This window comes from Giraffa tippelskirchi, chromosome 4, assembly GCF_054371585.1.
Source record: "Giraffa tippelskirchi isolate mGirTip1 chromosome 4, T2T-mGirTip1v1.2.pri, whole genome shotgun sequence".
Taxonomy (NCBI): Eukaryota; Metazoa; Chordata; class Mammalia; order Artiodactyla; family Giraffidae; genus Giraffa; species Giraffa tippelskirchi.
This window is the reverse complement of record NC_137278.1, coordinates 114,645,673-114,661,847: the sequence shown is the minus strand read 5'-3', so window position 1 is coordinate 114,661,847 and position 16,175 is coordinate 114,645,673. Positions and strand designations below refer to the sequence as shown.

General features: G+C 36.3%; 1 protein-coding gene across 9 annotated transcripts in view; it reads right to left on the bottom strand.

Moving 5' to 3' along the window:
* METTL25 (methyltransferase like 25) overlaps positions 1-16,175 on the bottom strand; it is a 316,231-nt gene that overhangs the window by 110,351 nt on the left and 189,705 nt on the right. The window lies entirely within an intron of this gene.

The following is a 16,175-nucleotide window of genomic DNA, read 5'->3' as shown; positions in this document are numbered from 1 at the left end:
TGACCCAGCAATCCCACTGCTGGGCATACACACCGAGGAAACCAGAATCGAAAGAGACGCGTGTACCCCAATGTTCATCGCAGCACTGTTTACAATAGCCAGGACATGGAAGCAACCTAGATGTCCATCAGCAGACGAATGGATAAGGAAGCTGTGGTACATATACACAATGGAATATTACTCAGCTATTAAAAAAAATACATTTGAATCGGTTCTACTGAGATGGATGAAACTGGAGCCCATTATACAGAGTGAAGTAAGCCAGAAAGAAAAACAACAATACAGTATACTAATGCATATATATGGAATTTGAAAGATGGTAACGATAACCCTATATGCGAGACAGAATAAGAGACACAGATGCATAGAACAATTTTATGGACTCTGAGGGAGAAGGTGAGGGTGGGACGTTCTGGGAGAATAGCATTGAAACATGTATATTATCATATGTGAAACAGAACACCATTCCATGTTCGATGCATGAGACAAGGGCTCAGGGCCGGGGCAATGGGATGACCCAGAGGGATGGGATGGGGAGGGAGGTGGGTGGGGGGTCCAGGAAGGGGAACACATGTAAACCCATGGCTGATTCATGTCAATGTATGGCAAAAACTATTACAATATTGTAAAGTAATTAGCCCCCAACTAAAATAAATAAATTTATAAAAAAATAAATTAAAAAAAAAAAAAAAAAAAAAGATGGAGCCATAGATCGGAGTTCTGTAGCCAAGGGGTGCTTGGAGTCACTTGAAAGACAAAGGAGTCTACCCTAGGGCCTGGCTTACCCTTTGATTTTATATATATAACTGAATCACTTTGCTGAACACCTGATTCTAACACAACATTGTAAATCAACTATAGCTCAACTGAAAAAAAAAAAAAGAAAACAAAAAAAACACACCTGAAATCTTCTGATCCCTATTCATAACCCTAAACTGAACCACAAGTTTTTAGTGGGAAGTACTTATAAAAAATTATTTTTGAAGACTTTCAACTGTGAAAAAAGTGACTATTAAAGTTTCTCTATATACAACACAAAGTAATTTTGTTCACAAGCCCTGTGTCTGCTAAAGGTAAATAACAAAATTTTACCAATTCAGGAGACTTCAGTCACTTCCACTGTGAAGTACACTCACCTGGAGGTTACTCAGTTAATTCAGTCTGTGCTTCCCATCCCTTTCTCTTTCTCCTGTTCTCTGTAGAAGGACTATGGGTTCTTGGGGGGCCATGCCAATACTGCCAAGTTGCAACCCCTGATCCTACTATCATCTTCTGTTCTTCCTGGCCTCTGTTGAGGGCACTTCAATGTGTCTGGAAACAGCAGCTGGTCTCTGTAACACTCAGTGCCACAATACCCAGTGCTGCAATAGCCTCCTTTTCTCCAGGCTTCTCCCATTCCACTAGTCTCAGCATTTCTTCTCTTCGCCTTGGGACTTGGGGAGTCTATGAGGCTGTCTTTAGACCCAGACATTGGTACACCCTCTCAGGTATTCTACTTTACTGCTCAGTGAAAGTCGCTCAGTCGTGTCCAACCATTTGCGACCCCATGGACTAGACCATGGAATTCTCCAGGCCAGAATACTGGAGTGGGCAGCCTTTCCCTTCTCCAGGGGATCTTCCCAACCCAGGGATCAAACCCAGGTCTCCTGCATTGCAGGCGGATTCTTTAGCAGCTGAGCCACCAGGGAAGCTTACCGCTCAGGGTCCATGTTAGACACATGCAGGAGTACCTTGCAGAGACCTGTAGTCTTTTATATTGTGGGAGCCTCTCAACTATGTCCTGGATCGCGATCACTGTTTTCTTAATATATATACATATATATATTACTGAAGTATCATTGACTTACACTCTTTCAGATGCACAGAAAGGGGATTCAGTTATACAAATACACATATATTCTTTTTCAGATTGTTTTCCACTACACGTTAGTGTTAAGATATTGACTATAGGTCCCTGTGCCATACAGTAAACCTTTGTTGCCTATCACATATCTATTTTTTAAATTAGAAATCAAGCATTCTATTCATACTAAGTCAAAGCAGTGGGATCAAAATGTCATACATTTTTTACTTAGGTGAAAATTCATAAGTTTTCTAAAATATATATATTACAGATAAAATTTGTACATATGTATACAAAAGCTTTTCTACTACACTTGGTAAAGGCTTCAGAAAGAACGTAAAAAGAAGAAGAGGTGGAGAAATTGGAAAACATAAACTAAATGAAATGGGAGCACTGAATATGAAAGAGAAAAATTGAAACAGATAAAAGTAAAAGATCATCATATAATCCAGTTGTTTTTAAACATGGCTGCTCATTAGAAACATATGTGGAGCTCTGGAGAAAAAACAGAAATACCTGGGCATTTGTATTTTTCAAAAAAATCCCAACATAATTCTGATATGTATCTGGATTTTATAAAGTGACTATTGTTTCTTTTTTTTTTTATTAAATGGTAGTTTTGGTGATATAGAATTCTATTCTTTTTCTGTTGACTAATCATGATGCAATCATATTGTGTGAGTAACAGTTACATAATCACAATAGTAAACGATATATCACTGTTTTCATTATGCTGCTACCCACCCAATCCCATTCCAGAAATGTGGCCCCATGAGGAATCCACAATCTAAGATTGAGCTGTGTCCTAATAATTCTCCCTTATTATTCGTTGCCCTAACTTCCCGATCTTCTTTCTTTTTAAACATTTATTTATTATGTGGCCACATAGCATATGGGATCTTAGTTCCCAGACCTGGATCTTAGCTCCCCCTGCAATAGAAGATCAGAGTCTTCAGCATTAAACTGCAAGGGAAGTCTGCTGATCTTTTTGAAATAGAATATTGTCATAGATTTCCCCCTCACTCTCTGATTTATGCATAAACACTGTGCTCTGAGAACTCCAAGGATCTCAGGCTTTGGAAATCATCGAGACGTTGTATCATTCAAAGAAGCTGAGCTTCTATTCTATAATAGAAAGGCTTGCCTTTACTTTTTTTTTTTTTTTTGTGAAGCCTAATTTGAAACTTGAAGATGAGCCTTGTCGTCTCAGTTACATTCTCAGTGGCCCTGAGGTCATTCACAAGCAAAGATCTAGTGGCTTTCTGGATGGCAGGAGGCTAATCTGTACCAGAAACCAGGAGGGAAAGAAGCTGAAGGTAGTTTACATCAAAATGTTAACCACAATACTTTACACAAGGCATCAGCAAAAAGGAAGTGCTATTAAAGGTTTCTTTTATATATTTTTCTTTTCCTATTATCTTTAAAATTTTAGTGAGATGCAATTCCTAGTAAAATAGCTACCTGTGGTACAAATGGCCCAAATCCAGTTGAGTTAGCTATGTGTAACAGAGAAAGAGATTTATTATAAAGGCACTGAGCTATCTCAAGTAATCCAGGGACAAAAATGAGGTTGCTGGGCTTACAAGCCAACTGAAACCAGGCATGTAACATCATCAAGACCATTGGTATACCAGAACCAGCTCACCAGAGTCAATTACTAAATTCAAGAATTTTATAAGCTGGTTGCAAAACACAGTCATCATTAAAAATTAAACTTACAGGTAAGTAAATTATATTGTTTAGGTACTAATTTATCGGGTCTCACCATTCTTAATTTTTTTTTTACTATTATTTACTTTAATATTCTCTATTTGGTATTTTAGTATTATATGGGCTTCTGAAATTATTCAGATTTATTGTCTGTATGTTGGAAAAACTGTATAACAGTGTGCTACTACAAATCTCTTTCCAATTCACATTTGGTAACATCCCATTAGTTAGTTTGAAATCAGCCATAAGCTTCCCTGATGGCTCAGATGGTCTGCAATGTGGGAGACCCAGGCTCAATCCCTAGGTCAGGAAGATCCCCTGGAGAAGCGATCAGCTACCCACTCCAGTATTCTTGCCTGGAGAATCCCATGGACAGAGGAGCCTGACAGGTTACCGTTCAAAATGTTGCAATGATTCAGACATGAGTGAGTGGCTAACACACACACACACACAGAAAAATGTATACCACAGAAACTAGCCAATGCTACAATTAGCCCTTGTTTTTCAAGTAGGGAACTGATTGTTAAACATTGTCCAGCATACCAATATTCAGGACTCTGTCTCTGTCTTCATTTCCAATGTCTTTTTCTCTCATCCTTTCATACCTCTGCTTCACTATTCCTCCTTTTTCCCTATTGGCCAGTTATCTCTGAGTTTTTATGTGTGTAGCAAGAAATATGGATACCAAGAAGTTTTAAGATTCACAATTTATAATCAAGGCATTCAAAGATAGTACTACTGTGCTAGTGCCAAGGGGATGAACTGAAATAAGCAAAAGTTCCCAGACAGGGATGCTGGGAGATAATCTCAAGATTATTTCCTATATTGCAACAGTCACGTCCCTTGTTTAGACTTTTCCCTTGAAAGAGTTTCCCATATTGGTGCTCAGGGTGTCTCCAGGAAGTCTGTCTCTTGGTGTCCTGATTGCTTTCTTTCCATTCTAGCTTCTTGCCACTGTCTTCAATGCAAATTAAAGAGTTTTGCTAGATTCAAATGACTAGATTGATTTCTTCCTCTGAAAGTGAGACTTTGACACAAGTTTAAGTGAAGAAGTAGTCTTTCAAGCTGCCCATGGAGGGCCAATAAAACAGAAAGATTCTTTTTGAAAGCAAGTTAAACTTTCACTAACCCCAGGAAGTTCAGAGGACTTATTTTTCCAAGCTCTCATAACTGTAGTTAATTTGCTGAAAAATGTATTCTATAAAATTTGAAAGGTTCTTTATCAAAATTATTTCAAAGGCTAGGGACTCTCCTGAGCTTTCTTTTCAGCCAAGATGATAGAAAAATGCTTACTGGACAGAATGATGCAATTCAAGTCCCTCTACAAAGGTGACATATTATTCCAATTACATGACAAACCTGCATATAATTTCTCTGTTTGATACAGAGAAAGCAACCACCACAGGAAACTCTTTGTTGAATTCTGTCATATGAAAATAAAATTCCAGAGATTCTATTATTCTTCTTTTGAAGAATTAAAAAAAAAAAGAATTTAAGAATCAGCTGACTCTCCTAGAAATCCATTTTTGATTAATGACACAAAATATTTATTGCTCTTCTGGTTGACTTTCATTTCCCAAACCGTTTATGTGTGCTAGTTTCTTTAAAACAAAAAATCTGTGAGTAAAATATCTGCCACACAATTCGAAAGAATTCATGTTTAAATGCTAAAGACTTTCTGATTCATCTTTTATTCCAACAATTCTATATAAACTTGACTTTCAAAGAAACCAAGAAAAAATTGAGAATAGGCCATGTTATGATACAACGCCAAAATGTATATTTTAATTTCCAAAATTAGAATCCTTAACATTCTCATTAATATGGCCCTGGGTCATGTCTAATATCTGCTTTACCAGCTATGATGTTTAGATAACTAGGTCAGACCTTGCTCCATTACTCCCTTCCAAATATCTCTGCCTTGGAATGGAGTCCTAAATTTTGAGGGAATTGTGATCAAATCCAGGTCAGAGACTCTAATGCGCATTTCTGAATCAATAGCACTTAACACAGCCCTGGACCTACAGAAGATGGCCAATAAATCTTGTTTGAATAAGAAATGAATGAAGGTGAGAAACCCTTCTTGAGAACACTTCACACTTCAAGAACAATGAATCTGTAATCCTCGAGAATAATAATTATAGTTTCCATAGTAGTTCAAACCTGCAGTTTTTCCTCATATGAAGAATGAGAAAACAGAAATATGTAATAGCTGAATTGGGTATGTCATGTCATAGGGTTGTTAATATGTGATATTTTAAATGCTTTCTACAAAATTGGTAGTTAGAACTAGAGGCTGAATTAAATTCATATTGAAATAATTTTTGCAATAATATTTCATGGATGGTGCTGTGTACTTTCTACCGTATCATGTTAGCATAAGAGACATCAGACCTGGTTGCTCCTTTCTGAGTGATGAGAAGATTAATTAGTGAGTTTGGGAAATGTCTCATCCATCAAGTTCTTGTCAACATTTACCTAATGCTTTTAGCAGCCACTGATGATCTTTGACCAAATCTGTTATTTCACTAAAGATTATAAAATGTGGACTTACTTAATTTTACTATGTCTTCTGAATTATCTGTTCTACTGTAAATAATTTTTCCACATTAACTATTTATTACCTTGAAATGTGGTTTGTATAGGAAAGGCAGGAGAAGTGCTTGATATATTTTCTTTCTTTACCAATTTTCAGAATAATAAGATGTTGCTCTAGCAAATCAATGAGGCTGCCTTTTTTGTTTTTAGTATCATGAAGAATTCACAGATTTTTCTCTATATATGTAATCTGTTTTATACAGTGTGGTCATTCTTTTCAGCGCTAAATTTTTCATTTTTATGCCAGTGAGAACTTCTTCAAGTTGGCTCCTGAGACCTTTTGACGTGACTCCTATAATCTTGGAATAGCTTCCCTGTTTTTAGTTCAACAACATATACCAGAATCATCTTTTATATTTCCTGTCAGAGACCTGGAACTAGTTTAAAAAGGATCTCTGGATCTTTTTCATGAGAAATAATAGAGGCCAACATCTGGGCACTAGAGTTGCTTATTTATACCAGGTTGTCACTATTTGAAGGCCTTTTCAATATACAAAGGTATGAAATAGGCTATTACATTTTGTTATATTAGCAAGATAAAAATAAATAAACTATACTGATATTCCAATAAAAACATAAAGTTATTACATGACTTTTAGTTAATTTCACTGATTTTGCATTTCTCTTTCTTATTTTACAAATCTTAGTTCCTAAAAACATTAGCACAGTTGTTTATTTTTTCTATTTTCCAACATATAATTAGTAGTTTAAAATATCATTGCATAATGCAGTTCAATATTTTTTTATTTTCTTTTGTTCTTAAACTAAATCCTGCTAGGAATGTACAAATTGCTATGTGTTAAAGTCACTTGAAATAATTCTTCTCAATGTTCATTCATCTCACTTTCTTTTTTGATCACCAACATCTCAAATGCCTATTTTCTAAGGTGGAAGTATGAGTGCCTCTAGCTTTTCTATCATTTCTTCAAATCTCTGTCTTAGCTTAACTTTTAATACTTACACTTTTCACTTTTAGATGTTCAAAGTTATTAGAATGTATAACTGGCTCTACAATTATTGGAAATTACTGTTTGATTTGGTTTTGCTTTCTGGAATTTATAATTGCCTTTTTTTTTTCTTGAGCAATTTGATTTTATCATGTATTAAACATACCTTTTTTTTTTTTTTACAAACGTCTTTCATAGAAAGACGCCCATTTTTCTGCTCCAAAATGCATCGTTTGCTCTCCAGCCGTGCTCCGTAGCTGTCATTCTGTCTTTCTTTTATCCTCAGTTTCGCTTCTCTATTTTCTGACTCTCTCATTTACTCCCTTATTTTGCTGGGCTAAAGTAAATTCCATCAAAAGGTATTAGGGAGTTTTTCTGGACTCAGTATAAGTACTCCCTCAGATCCATGCAACTGTTCTGTTCTCCCTGAGTGCCTCAGCTCCCCACTTGGCTTCCTGCCCACAGAAATTCTACCAATGGCTCAGTCCATTCCCACAGTCATGGAGCCAATTTTTCCTAGTTGCTGCCACAACTGCATTATGAAGAGGCCCAATCACGTTGCCGGTGTTGGAAAGAAGAACCTGACCAAGTAGCTTCACCAGACCTGTAGGGCTTCCAGAACCTTCCCAAAGAGATGGGTAACACAGTCATGAGGTTCTGTGATGTGGTTGGGCTTGAACAATAGGAGACCTGAGACAGCAAGAAGGTAACAGAATAGTTCTAATGATTTTAATAGTTTTTCTAATAGTTCTAATAGTTCTTCTTCCTTGACAATGGAACATTCTGGGACATAGAAGTTTATGTGGCCTCTCCAAACTCAAGAATTGGTTGCCCAAATTAAAAACGTTTGGCCAGCTCAAAGATGTACCACTTTAATTTTTCTACTCCTCCTTTTCTACTTTACTCCTCTCTTTCCCTCTTTCTTGCTTTCATGGAATTGAACTTCCTAATAAAGAGTTGGCACCTTACCTTTACTATTATGAGCTAAGCCCATCCTTGTCCTCTTTTTCTATATTTCTATAATTTAACATCAGTGATGTAAAATTACAAGACTCCAGAGGGATAGTAGGTAAACTTTTATAACTAGTTTACCATTCTGAACGGCCTGTCAGTGTCACTAGTTTAGGAGAAAGGCATGTCACACTGGGCAAGTATATGCATATGCAATGGGGCCAAGGCAAGAATAAATTTTGTTTAATCACTTACTCAGTGCTTATCTGATAAACTTATGCTAGATGCATGGGATTCAGAAATAAAAGATATATTCTAATCCTCTAATTGATGATTTCTCATGGAAATACACCTACTTTCTGAACGTATACTCTGGCAATTTCTCAGTCGTGGTATACCTTTCATGTACTTTAATTTTTGTCAAAACTCTTCCCAGAGCCTCTGTTCTGTCCTTATTTCTAGGGAGTTGCATAATCTGAAGGTTGGCCTTTGAAGGTGGCAACAGAGTCTCAATCTCCTTTTCTTTAACTAACTTTTTTAAAACTTGTCTCTCTGACATGGCTGAGAAATGACTGTTCATAACACAGGTTGGAAACGATGCCGAAGGGAAAGTAACATTTTTCTCTTGATCTTTTTTCTCAATTTACTAAGCTATTGCATCCATTTACTCATGTGTTTCTCACAACTCAGTAGGTAAACAGAGCGAGTGTTTTTTCTTCATTGCATAGAAGAGGAAATTGAGGCCGCGAGATTAGAGGAAATTGAGGCCGCGAGATTAACTGTCTGGCTCACGGGTACTAAATGCATCAGGCAAGAAGTCCAGTTACACCTCTTGGAGAATTTTTTTCATGACATTTTAATAGAGTTTCAAGGCCCAGGTAAAAGATGGAAAGACACTAAAGGAATCTCTGTGCCTTCTGTTCTTAGTGCTACCTATGGACTCAATTACCTATGAACACAGGCACAGAAATCAGTTTCAGAATTTCCAGGCTCAAAGGAAGAGTGAAAGAACCAGGCTCAGGAGTAAGAATGAGGTGGCCCTGGGCATCCAGGTAGCTCAGTCGTCTTGTCGATTCTGTTTCTTACCGCTCTCAACTCCAGTCTATTCATCCTCACTCTTGGATCCCACTTTCTTTGCATCAGGCTGTCCAGCTCACCTGTTGAGTCCCTGACATGTGTTATGGGATCTTTTTATTTCCATTCATTCATTCCAATGTCCACAGGTTGTTATCTCACCACTGTTGGACACAGATTAGCTATTTAATAAAACTGTATTACACCTACATGAATGAATACATGTACACCCTAATCTGAAATTCTGTTTCAGTCTTACTTATAAAAACTTCAGGCATTGCCTTTTCTTTTTCACTGTTTCTTTAATTTCTCATCTTATGTCCTGACATGTTTATATTCCTAGGAGCAGTGCAGTAATTAGAACTTTTGGGTATAGTGAGCAAAAGAAATTGACTCTGCTATACTAAGTGAAAAACTTTAAAAATATATTTAAAAAATAAATAAATGTGCATAATATGGGATAATTCGAAAACAGAAGGAAAAGCAAAATAAACAGACTCACAAGGAGCAAACAATGAAGTGGCTCCAGGGATCCAAGAGCTGAATTTAACTGATAGGCTTGTCAGCTTGCCACTGCTTAGATGACTCAGCTTCATCTGAGATGAAGATTTTGTCCTAGACTCTGTGTTCAGAATTCAAAGTCCCAGAGAGTGAGTGGAATTTGTCAGCATTGTGTCCTATACTCAAGCCCTAGCTGGAGGCCAACTTGCCCCTCAGTTCCCTACAATGGCAGACAATGGCAAGAATGAATAGCCCTCCCCCCACATTTAAAGCACTATGACAAAAATTAGGGGGAATGGATTGTAATCACCCAGTTTGCAGAGTATAATGGCAAAAGCAATGAGCTGGAATTGTTTCTGCTAGTTAGCTGTGTGACTGTATGAAACAACCAGCGTGCTGTTTCATATTTCTACAATTCAATTTTCTCATTGACAAAATACAAAGCTTGGGCAATGATAATTAATATTCCTTTTTTTTTTTTTGGTCCTAAAACTGGTTTTCCAACTTCACCGAGTTCTCCTCAGGTAAGTAGTTTGTACTTCACTGGTTTTAGAGACCAGAAGCATTTCCTCTGCTTCTATTCAGAGCATTGTTCATGGATTAGCAACCCTCATGTCTCATGTCTCACATCTTTGAAATCTTCTTCCTTCTCACCAGTGCTCACCATTCTGTGCTGACCCCAATACCTATCCTTAGTCCTGGCCTTCACTAGTACAGCCCATTCTCTTCTGATGTATGATATTCCATCTGTTTAATACTGTCTATGAAATGCTTTCTTAATTTTTTTTTCTACCAATAGTATAATCAATAGAATACAGAAGTTATTTGCTTCTTTATTTTTGTTTTCCAAAGGAACCTTGTCAAACTGCTAGTAATGTTTTCAACCCAATTTTCCCCACCCAGATATTTTTCAAACTGTTAAAAAATTTTTTTTAAGTTTTCAAAAAGTTTTCTCTGTTTTATCCAGATAAATTTTCTCTGTTTTATCCAGAACAGCCACTGAATTGGCCTTGAATAAAAAGTTGAGACATCTTTTGTGCCCACCTTCTTCATGCTTTTTTAATGTGGATACCAACAGTCATTTATTTCTTTAATTCTTTCAATAGTTGTATAGACTGTAGCTGAATTGATTCTATGTACTGCCATAAGCAACATAATAGGCCACCTGAAGCAAAGAGCTGACTCATTGGAAAAGATCCTGATGCTGAGAAAGACTGAAGGCAAAAGGAGAAGGGTGTGGCAGAGGATGAGATGGTTAGATGGCATCACTGACTCAAATGGGCATGAATTTAAGCAAACTCTAGGAGATAGTGGAGGACAGAGGAGCCTGGCGTGCTGCAGTCCACAGGGTCTCAAAGAGCCAGGCACGACTTAACGACTGAACAGCAAAAACAAATTACCATCAGCAAAATAAATTTTTACTTTTTCATCCTCATGTAATATTAATTTTGAATTAGCACTAAGTTAAGCTCTATTGCAAATGCAAAGATACACAAAGTATAGTCACTCCCTTGTAGGAACTTATACATCCTAAGATTTTCAAGGGGAGATGAAACATAACAGCTCCCTAAAGTACAAAACTGGGTATAATGAGTGTCCTAAGACAGTAGTGATGCAGTGTTAAAAAGTGCAAAGAGGAGAGAAATTATCTCTATTCAGGTGAGCAGGGAAGGCTTCATGGGACAAGGAAATACTGGAACAAGGATCCAGGTGAAGAACAAACTGGTCTCCCATCATCCCCTCTCACTTCCCAATAATCTATTCCCCAAACACAATTAGTTAATTCATTCTTTACTTATTTGTACCCAGCCCTCCAATGACTTCTCACTATGCTGGAGATAAATCCCCCCCTCTTACTGTGGCTCACAAGACCCTACATGATCCAGTCTTTTCTCCTACCATTTTGACATTCACCTATCATTTTCCAGCCATGCTGGCATTCTTTCTAAGTCTTGGATACAGCAAAGGACATTTGCTTTAGGACACTGGTTCTTACCGGTTTTTTTGCCAGAACTCTCTGCCCTCAGATTTTTATAGGACTGGTATTTGCTTATCATTTAAGTCTCACCCCAAACATCACAGTTGCACTGAGACCTTCCGTGACATTAGTCCAGATTAACATGTTTCCAACATTCTGCTGCATCACTCTACTTTGCTTCTTTGAAATTATCTGAAATTTTCTTGCTCATTTATTTGTTTGCTTTTTAAATTTCTACTTTCTCCTGACTAGAATATTATCAATAGTTTTTATTATATGATAGGCCTTTATGTGAGACAGTAACATAAATATTTGGCTTTATTAGTATCTAATTTATTATTGATCTTATCATTAGAGTAAATAGTAAGTTTTAAAATTCTTCTAAAAACTACTTACAGAAATCAATAAAACAAAGTTCAAGAATTTAGCGAAATTCCCCAAACTTTTAAATATATCTTACCAAACACTTTATATTTTAGGTTACTTTAAATGTCTTAAACACCTTTTGAAAATAGACAGCATACTACTATAATGATTACAAAATTAATAAACACATTTAGTCTAAAACCAGGAATAAAGTTATATATATAATATATATTCTGTTTTGTTTTTCTATTATTTCTTCTCTTATTTTCCTAGGTTTAAATTAAGATCCCTGCATGGGGTTTTGCTAATCTTACCAGATCTTTAAGAAAATGCTATCATTTTAGCCTAACTAGGTTTTGAGTGGCTCAGATGGTAAAGACTCTGCCTACAGTGCAGGAGACCCAGTTTCAATCCCCGAATCGGGAATATCCCCTGGAGACAGGAATGGCCACCCACTCCAGTATTCTTGCCTGGAGAATTCCATGGATAGAGGAGCCTGGTGGGCTACATACATACAGTTCATAGGTCATAACAAGTTGGACATGACTGAGCGACTAATACTTTCACTTCATGAAAAGTTTAATTCTTAGTTGAGATGTGGCCCTGACTGAGCAGTCTAAGGTGATTTCTAGGCTGCTATCCAGTAGTAAATTTCTTTTTCTAGTAAAATTCTAATCATTGCATTGTGAGGCTTTTAACATTTTTGTTTGGTTTATGTAAAAGTTTTAATTTTTTGAGACACAGTAGCTTTCAAAGAGGTAAGGAATTCTTCTAAGTTTTATCCTATCCACTGCCTTGTCACATTGATGTATTAGTGTGGTTTGTCAGTACTATTAAAATCTTATATATTTCTTATTAGTATTTTATTTTAATTAGCTGGACCATCAAGAATTGTCAGCTCCTAGGAGATGAGGGATAGTGTCTGCATAGTCAGCTTTACTCTTTTGTACATTTGGTTAATTCATCATTTAGAACACTCTGTTGAACCCTCCTTTTGCATGATTATTGTGTGTGACCAGTGAAGCTGATTAGCTGCAGACACCCTTTGAATCTGATTAATTATATGTGCTGATGCTTTCCTTCTCTTGCTACTGAATCTACTTTTGCTGGGATAACCTGGCTTCCTTATGGAATCATTGGATCAAAGAAAGTACATACCTAAATTTATAGATAGATATTTAGGTAATTTTTTAATATATATTAGCAATTCTTTATATTTGGATCAATAAAATATGAAGCATATTCTATTAGATACACTCTTCTATACTGTAATACCTATTGGGGATCTCATATAAACTTTTCTTGATGGAATATTATTAGGAACTTCCAGCCTTTCTTAGAGCCAACTTCTTTAGTTAACTTTAGTCACAAGAATTATCATTAATCTTATTTTAATTTGCAAATAAACTTGGCCAGTAAGAGCCTCTGTAATTTGCCTTTCTTTATTTCAGCACTTGTGCTGACATTTTTAAAGCATGCTTGTGCCCAGTAACATCCTTTGGAGTTCAGTTTCCTTATTTATAAAATTAGTACAAACAAATAGATTGGCCCAGGTCCATACAGATTCTTTTTTCTGCCCTAAAATTTGGCATCATCCACCTTTCAAAGAGCCCTTATTGTGTGTGTATGTGCACATGTGTGTGTAGGTTAGAGATCAAAATATGGATGCTAGAAACGTGTAATGAGATCCGGGTCACTGACAATAGTTACAAAGCTGGAATACACGTCACAAATTTGCAGCGTTCTCCACTCAGCATGTCACATGGCTGCACTGATACACACACGCATAGATATGAATATGTAAAAATATGATAAAGTGTGTATTTAAGAGGGAATAAAAATATATAAAAGCATAAAACCAAAAAAAGTAGATGTTTAAACATTCAAGGTTGAGGACTCTGGGAAGGTGGTGGCAGTGGGATCTTAATTCCCCCACCAGGGCTTGAACCCAGGCCCACAAGGTGGAAGTATCAAGTCCTAACCCCTGGACTGCCAGGGAATTCCTGGTGGCAGATTTTTTTAATTTCCCCAAATCTCATCATATAATTAGGTACAGGGACTAGGACAGCAAAACCTAAAACCTACATGGACAACGTCTATCACTAGGTTAACTATAAACCCCCAAATATGAGCAGGTGAAGACCAACCACCATCACCAAGAAGAATCACACGGTTTCAACAATGTTGTGAGAGAAAGTAAAGGAAAGACACAAGTTTCTGATGGCTCCAGAGCTGAAAAGTATCCAAATTGCCAGCAGGTACTCACTGGTAAACTCATCAAGATATTTCAAGGCTAGCAGCTGGAATCAGGAGGGAGAAGCAGACCTGAATTCACAGTGTGAGCTAAGGGACCATGGTACGTATAGTGATGCTAGAAAAATCTGGTCTTTATAAGCCATTGAGAGTAATCAGCTAAAATTCCTTTTCAGTATCAAATCTTGCATCAAGTATAAAATACTGAAAGTAGAACTCCCAGTAAGGAAAAAAAGACAAAAAACGGTTCAGGAAAATATTGGAGAGAAAGAACCAGAGTTAGAAGATCTTATGAAAATGTCAACTTTTATTATTGAACACATTTTGAAAATTACAGAAGGAAATCTCGAGCTATGATTCTAGGAAAGCTACCTGGATTTCCCTCTCTGTAATACAGAAAAATGCAAAACATATGAAAAGCATAACAGAAGAGGATTTTATAAGGAGAAAATTTTATAATAAGAAAGAAAATGAGAAGAAAAATAATATCCTTACAGATAATGAAGGCATGCCAGGATGATCTGAACACAAAAATAGATGAAAACTATAACCAAATTCTTCAAAGTGAGATTAGTTGATTTAAGAAAATGTTAATAACCAGGAAATAACATAAATCTTAATTCTAAAATTTTAGAAATTATATAATTGGAGAACAGGAGAAGAAATAGAAAAATTTGAAATTTGAGCTTACAAATGTAGAAAATCATTAATAAATGAAAATGTCATTTCAGAACTGAAGAATAAACCAGGAAGGACACAAGAGAAAATCAATAAACACAATGAATGCCTTAAAAGAAACAGAAAGTAAAAGATAAAAAAATTAAAAAGAAGTAGGATGTTAAAAAGTATTTGAAAAACAGTGAAAGTATAGCTGACAGGCAAGGAAGACTAGACACACACATAAAAGGGGATCCTCAGGACAGAAACTAAAGCAAGAGAGGAGAACAAATACTAGAATATAGAAATCAAAAGACCTTTCCTGAAACAAAAGATGGCTTGAAACTACCTGTTGAAAGGGCACCTGTATTCCTGCTTATGGAATAGCTAATTCTAATAGCTTGTGTCTTTCTTGTAAGACTTGTCAAACAGCCACTAGAAGCTAAGACTTGCTACTAATATTTTGTCTTTCAATTTCTTCCCCTAAAGCTCTAATTCTAATAGGTATATTAGCTGCTTTATAATTTTTTTTGTGACCATTTTACCATGTGTTTTATTACTGCATAATATGAATCCCCATCTTTACAGCCACAGATAAAAGTTTTCTCACTGATCAACCACCACCAGCCCTTAACCCAACTCCACATATTCTTTTTCCCTGTAGTACTCCATTTCTGGTGCTATTAGCCAGGATAGATAATGCTGCAGTTACTAACAATCACAAAATCTCAGTGACTTAAACAACAAGGCTTTTTTTTTTTTTTTTTGCTTCCTCCTGTTACGTCTCTACTGCATGTCAACTAGAGACTCGCTTCATGGTTTTCTTCTTCTGGGGTCCAGCCCTTCATCTGGATCGTTGCCAGTAGCCATGTCAAAGAAAGAGAGTAACCGAGATCTTAGATCAACAATTAAATCTGGAAGTAACTTATATAGTATTGATAACTCCTTTACAAGAACTAGTAACATAGCCTTGTCTAAACACAACAGGGTCAGGAAATATATACCTATCTTAGAAAGGGAATGAAACAGTATTTGCCAAAAAACACTAATGACCTTCCACACAAACAGAATCAAATGATATTTTATATTTTGCATTTTAGGACCTAACAGTATTTTAGAATTCTTCCTATCAGTACAACTATACAGCATTTTTGAAAGTTGCATAGTGACCCGTTAGATGCTATAATAATCAGTGATTAAGCCTTTCTGTTGCTGGTAAATACTTAGACTGTTTTGCTATAAATATTGTTACATTGAACATCTTTGTACATAAATATCTTTGTATAAGTAAAAGTAA